Source organism: Mytilus trossulus, chromosome 10 (assembly GCF_036588685.1).
Source record: "Mytilus trossulus isolate FHL-02 chromosome 10, PNRI_Mtr1.1.1.hap1, whole genome shotgun sequence".
NCBI classification, from domain to species: domain Eukaryota; kingdom Metazoa; phylum Mollusca; class Bivalvia; order Mytilida; family Mytilidae; genus Mytilus; species Mytilus trossulus.
The window spans coordinates 75,099,756-75,107,207 of NC_086382.1; positions in this window are offsets into that span (position 1 = coordinate 75,099,756).

Consider the following 7,452-nt stretch of genomic DNA (forward strand, 5'->3'; position numbering starts at 1 on the left):
TACTCTGGATATGTTTGTTCCATGAGAGGTTGTTTGATATTGAAACTCCCAAGTACTTGGCACTATCTACTGGTTCGAGTATGTGTCCATGTAGAGTGTATGAGTATTGTTTAAGTTCTTTGTTCTTTGGTGGTATGCGGATAATATTGCATTTTGATGGATTGAATCTCATCATCCATGTTTTTTCCCAATTTTCTAATGCTTCAAGGTATTTCTGAAGTTGTTCTGTATCTTTGGCGTTACTAATTTCCCTGTATAGTAGACTGTCATCAGCAAAGAGGCGGACATCTGATTGAGTATATCCGGGCATGTCATTGATGTATGTTAGGAACAATAAAGGACCTAGTACTGTGCCCTGCGGCACACCTGACAGAACATCGTCTTGTTGAGATCTAGCACCTTCCAATTCTACCTGTTGTTTCCTGTTTGATAGGAATGAACTGATCCAGGAGTTTGTTCGGCCCCTTACTCCATAAAATTGGAGTTTGTACAGCAGTCTTGAATGAGGAACCTTGTCAAATGCCTTTTCAAAATCCAGGAGTATGATGTAAATCTGGGTTCCATTTGAAAGGCATTTGGCTATACGATCGATGGTGATGATGAGCTGACTTTCACATGATCTGCGTTTCCTGAAACCATGTTGGTTGTCATAGAGTATATTTTGTTGATCAAAATGTTTCATTATGCTGCTGTGAACTATATGCTCTAACAGCTTACAAGTGATGAAGGTAAGGGAGACTGGACGATAGTTGGCCGCTAGGTGAGTATCCCCTTTCTTGTATAGTGGCACTATGTTGTCATCTCTCCAATCTTGTTGAACTTCTCCTGTATCAAGTGAAAACTGAAAGATTCTTGTCAGAATTCGTGATAATTCTGCAGCAGTTATTTGCAGTATTTTGGTTGGTATTCCATCTGGTCCTGCTGCTTTGTTGGGATTTTAAACAGTTTGAATACCCCATTTTCAGTTACTGTGATGTCATTCATTGTATTGATGATACTAGGACCTTTATCGGGAATAGTGCTGCCATCTTATTTTGTGAAAACCGAGCAAAACTGTTCATTTAAGATATTGGCTTTACTCTGGCTGTCGCTTTTAAGGAATCCTTCCTTGTTTGCAACTCCAACCGAGTCCTGTCCTTTGCTCTTCAAGAATGACCAAAATCTTTTCGATTTCTCAGTGTAACTGAGACTAGTGATGTCATTCATATATTCTTTGTATGCTTTTCTTATTTCCATTTGTGTTTGTTGTTGGAGGTATTTATATCTATCTCTGTCTCTCTTTTTCTTTGTTTTCCTTGATTTCTTGTGGGCCTTGTTTTTCCTTCTTATTAGGCGCTTGATGGTGGCATTGATCCAAGGATGGATAAACTTTGTAGTTGTCATCTTTGTTGGTACTTTCTGATCAATAATTTTCATGATGTTTTCTTTGAAATATTTCCACATGTGTTCAATATTAGTGAAGGTCGTCTGGTTAAAGGTTTCAGCAAATAACCTAACCTCATTTTGTATTTCATCTATGTTGGTTCTTTTCCATAGTTGTCTTTTACGTTTAACCGGTTTAGGTTTTTGTGCTTTAATTGAGGTATCAAGAAGGACAATGTCGTGGTCGCTGTTACCAATAGCTTGAATCGGTTTACATCTCTGCTTAAAACTTGGATGGCTAGTCAAAATTAAATCTAGAGTTTTTTCTTTTCTTGTAGGGAAGTCCACTATTTGTTCAAGATTAATGTCTGCTACTATGTCCAAGAAGGTTTGGTTCACTTTGGATGGATATTGCGTACCATTTATGGCTAACTGTTCCCAATTGATGTCTGGAATGTCAAAGTCACCACCAATAATAAGGATGTTCTTTTTGGTGCTATTTTTAAGGCGGTTGAATTCATCTTGTGTATATTCTAGGTATTCGTTGTCTGTTCTATTTGGAGGTCTATAGTATGATGACAATGTGATTTTCTTTGAGTTAGTTGTTATTACTCCACTGATCATTTCAATATTTTTACTTTTATATACATTATGTAATTGTAGATGTTTTTTGGCTGCTATGAGAACACCCCCATGTCGATCAGTTGGTCTATCTCTGCGTTGGATATTATAATCAACGTCATTTGATAGTATTTCGCTTGATGATATGGTGTCATCGAGCCAAGTTTCTGTTCCCAGTATGATATCGGGATCTGTATCTATAATGAGAAGCTCTAATAGCTTTCCTTTCTTCCTCAGACTTTGAAAATTAATATTCAAGATTCGTAAGCACTTTGTGTTGTTTGCTCTGTTAAAAGTTTTTGATTTGGGTTTAATAGGTGAAGATGTAGTGATCCCATTAGACTCTGGTAGTATATCAAAAGTTGAGTCGTGTTCTGTGTTAACGCTTGATCTAGTTGTGTTTGTTATGCTGGATGTTGATGGAAAGGATATATCTGATTCGCTGTGAATTAATGATGGATGTTCAGATTGATTTATTATTTGATCATTGGTGTTGTTTTCATCTAGTTGAGGTGTCGAGTAAATAATCGATGAATTATTAGGTGCGGCACAGTTTGGACATTTCCATGTATCGCTGCTGTTACCAAGTCGACTAAAGTCTGTTGTCGACATTCCAATACATATTTTGTGCAACCACTGATCACATTCATCACATGCTATTGACTGGAGTTTACAAGCTTTTTTACATATACCACAAGGGAATTTTGGATGCCTTGGTCCAGGATTTTGTTCAATACCACTCATAAGTAGAAGTATAAATATGTGACCTGATGTTTCTAGGCCATTGATGGACTTTGAAAGACGTCGGTGTTTTACATGACGAAGCCAATAACATACGTTCAATCCATTTGACAAGTCCCCGTGAGTCACAAATGATAAGTTTTGACAATCTTTATATGGGAAATTGTTGCAATTTAAATTTATGCAAAGTTGATCTTGTTGATAGTTTATGATAATGTTTTGCCAGATTAAGTATAGTAATAATATCTGCAAAGATTTCACTTTGTTTACGTTTGGATTCATATTTGCCGCCATTACGGTTGGAAGGCTACATTGTTGACCATGGATACCAGGGTATTAAACAGTTTAACGGTAAATATAAGGAATCGGTAGGTGAAGTGGGTAAAGTGTATGTTTTGTGTTTGCATCAAACCATAAATTTCAGTTCCTGGTCCTGTAGATAGTAATTAATCAAAGAAATTTTCGGAGCCAAGAAGGAAATCGACTCTATTGTCATGCATGCGCAGTCCTGACTCTTCATCTTTAAAATATGTACAAAATATATTTTGTCTCTCGTGTTTACATTTTCGTATTGTGTCTAAAAATAGTTTAACATGAGTAGTTCCCCTTGATGAAAACCTTGAGCTCAAAACTAATACGGGACAGGAAATTGATTTACATATTTTATAGTCCTTCGCTACTATTTTATTTTTACGATTTATCTGCAATGCAACTATAATCTATAGATTAAAATCAAAGGCCCTTTCAATGATGCAGAACAAAGTTGTAAACATCAAATCTTTAAGTAACAAGTTGTTAAATTAATTATGTCAAAATTCTGTCCACTGGAATTATAAATTCTGTTTTATCCCGCATGATTAAATATTGTTCGTAAAAAAAATCTTCTGTTTACATATTCGAAATTTTATCCAAGTTCCTAAAGATAAGAAAGAAGTCAATGTTAGTTAATGAGTTAAAAAAAATCGGTCATTCAATAACAGGTGCCCCGATTACGTTACGTAACTTTACATCGACGTTTTCGCATTATGACGTTTACCTCCATAAGCCTAGAAATGTCATGGCGGGTCACATATTTGTTAAGCTTACAAAAAGTTAGATATGTAAAAAAGTATATAGTTTAACATATCGTTTGATTCGTTAGTGTATCAACATCTGATTCACACAGCCCTTATATATAAGATACAATTGTTCAAAATATACAATACTAAAATGACCGCAATTCATTTCAAATTTCCATGTGGAAGATATTTATGACTTACAGACAATCAAAAAATCAGATTGTATGCCCAGTTGACATCATTCCTATAGTAGCATATATCCAAGTCAATATAACATCGAAATCAGAATCAAACTCAAACATTGATACATATTTGAATAGGTTCAAATGACTATGAACACAGTGAACATATTTTTAAATTGATATTACCACACGTCATGATTAATAATCCATTTATCTATCTATAATTAAAGCACATTTTCCAATACATACCTGTTGTTGTGAAGCCATTTTGCACAGCTGACCATTCTCCTCGAACAGCAAACAACCATCCAATGGTTTCACCAATGGTTTGCAAGGCTGTCATCATTGTTCTGACGTTTTTCTGGGTGATATGTATATGTGTTTCTATTCGTCCACTGAGTGTTAATACATAGGCATGCAATTCCCCATTTTCAATGTTTCTTTTGTTCAACACACCATTTATTTTACCGCTCAGTATTAATCTCTTCTCTATTTATATAAGAAACGATATAATTTTACATATTATTTTCATATGGCAGTTGATGTCAAATAGTTAGTTTCTATGCATGTTGGCTGTTGTTTATGGTTGCACTTAAGTGTTCCTGCTGTTCCTATGTTTTAATCTTATAATTGATGTGTTTCCCTCAGTTTTAGTTTGTTACTCGGATTTGTTTGCTTTCGATCGATTTATCAATAATGAACACAGGTATACTAATGTTGCCTTTATTGACAAAAGATCGCATAGCTTCACGAAGCACACTAATGGTAGTGCTTGTAATATGAATATGAATGTGTAAGCCATCATTAATCTTCTTGAGAAAAAGAAATGTAAACAAACATTTAGATTTTTTTAAATATATGAGAAACAGTAGATTTTTTATTTAAATCTGTCCAAATTACTGTTTTCAAAGTAATAACTTAAAATTAAAACAACATGTTATAAATGTAATTCGTCCGACGCGCTTCATTGGATTTATTTTCACTAGGTAGACCATAAGTATACATTTTTTTAGATATGATTTTCTTATACTTTGCCAAAACGAAGATTTTAATGTGCCATTTTCCAAAAATATAATAAAAAAGCATAGGTTACCTTGCTATTTTTCAAGCTATGAATCGTTGAAAATATGAACATTTGGTTAGATTGTTCATGAAAAACATATTTGTGTGCATAAAAAAGCTTAAGATTCTGCGATAGAATAGTGAAATAAATTGTGAGAAGATAGGTTTTATGCATATTTTTAGGGGCCAGCTGAAGGACACCTACGGGTGCGGGAATTCTCAAGACCCATTGGTTGCCTAAGGCTGTTATCTGCTCTATGGTCGGGTGGTTGTCGCTTTGACATATTCACCATTTCCTTTCTCAATTTTATTTATAATATGTTTTAAGAAATCAAACAGAGAAAATGGTGTCACCGAATTTGTTTCTTGCTTCAAGTAAAAATAATAATTTCCCTACCAGTCTAGTAATTAATTTTATTAAAAGAGTTTCCCCTTAAAGGGCTAATTCGAAAAAAAAAGTGATCTAAATACACAAAATTTGATGTTTGTTTAAGGTTTTGTATTATACAATAAAGCACGAAGTTTTCTTAATATAAATAAGCAGTCAAACCATCAAATTGCAAATCTGTCTCCAAATTTGTTGATTTATGCAAATAACTATGGAAAGCCAACGGGGTCATAATTCTTAATTTGTAACTCGCAATTTGTAACTTGTAATTGTGTGATTTGTCAATTCGTATATTGATGTTTTGTAACTCGACGAGTCGTTAAATGTCAATTTGCAATTTGTTAATTTGAATATTGATATTTTGTAACATGTCGATTCGTAAATTATCAATTTGTATATTGATGTTTTGTTACTTGTCGATTCGTAAATTGTCAATTTGTATTTTGATGTTTTGTAACTTGTCGATTCGTTAAATGTCAATGTGTGAAATGTCATCATTGTATTATGCTAACGATCATTATGACGACAGATGGCGCTCGGCTTCTTCTTCTTCTGTGTATAAGCTTCCTGTAAGTAGGAGCACCGCCATATGGAATATATACCAATTTGAAAGTAGTTTAAATCAATTATGTACAGCGCATACATATAAAAGATAACAAATAGATAAATACATTTTTATATGGCATGTATAACAGGAACTCGGTTTTATATCGGGGTAACCTATAATAAACATATTTGTTTACTGTACTGGTCACCAAACCTGCAATGAGGTGTGTCACTTCCTGTATTAAGGTATATAATTGTGTCGCTGGAACGGGCTTCCTTATCAGCTTCGCAAATATATATCTGTCACTTGGCAAGAAATGTCTACTTTTATATTAAACCGGATCAAAACAAGACTAAAAACATAAAATATAAGACGGTGCTGGAAAAATACTTATATTGTCATTGGCCCGCAAATTTTGAACTAAATGTATGATGGGAGGAATGGTTTGATAACCATCGTTCATTTATGTTATAATCTCAATATTAAAATTTCAGATAAGAATTTAATCATCTAATAATATGTTTCAATACAAGAAACAAATGGACGAACAGTCGTTATTTATTTGGCTCCTGAGTAATGAACATAAATCAGGAATCTGATGTACAGTAGTTGTCGTTTGTTTATGTAATTTGTACGTGTTTCTCATTTCTTGTTTTTTTTTATATAGATCAGACTGTTGGCTTTCCCGTTTGAATGGTTTACACTTGTAATTTTGGTGCCCATCATAGCTTGTTGCTCGGTGTGAGCCAAGGCTCCGTGTTGAAGGCCGTATCTTGACATATAATGGGTTACTTTTATAAATTGTTATTTGGATGGAGAGTTGTCTCATTGGCACTCATACCACATCTTCCAATATCTATAAAAAATGTTTAATGATATCATATAAGTACTTTGCAAAACAAACTGAATGAAAAATTATTTTAAATGAGTCACGTAGTTTAATATGTATACTATATATCAAAACTGTATTAAATATGCACTATTTTGTAATAAAATCTAAAGGAACCAGAAAACTAATCGAGGCCCTAAAATTTGAGATATTGCCAACCGGAATGCGAGAAAACCGCATATATTTCAATGGTCAGGTCAATAATGCGATATCATATGGTCAATAGTATCGGACCAGTTCACATCTACCAACATCAATAAGCTTGAAAGAATATACCGACAACCTGCAATATTTATAACAGGAGAGTACAAATCCAGAAAAGTTCGTTGTGTCTCAAACATGCTTACCAAACTAAAACTACAAGACATACAGACAAGACGCTCAAGTCAGAAGCTAATATTTCTGTACGAGGTGGTCACAGTGCTATAGAACCAGACAATTTTTAGAAAAAAAGCTCGTCCAAAAAGAACACATTAATTGCTGCCAAGGGCCCGATTTAACAATTATCAGTCAAGAAATGTTTTGAACAAACATGCAGATTGTTTTATTTATATGCAATGAGAGTTGTCTCATTGACACTCACACCACATCTTCCTATATCT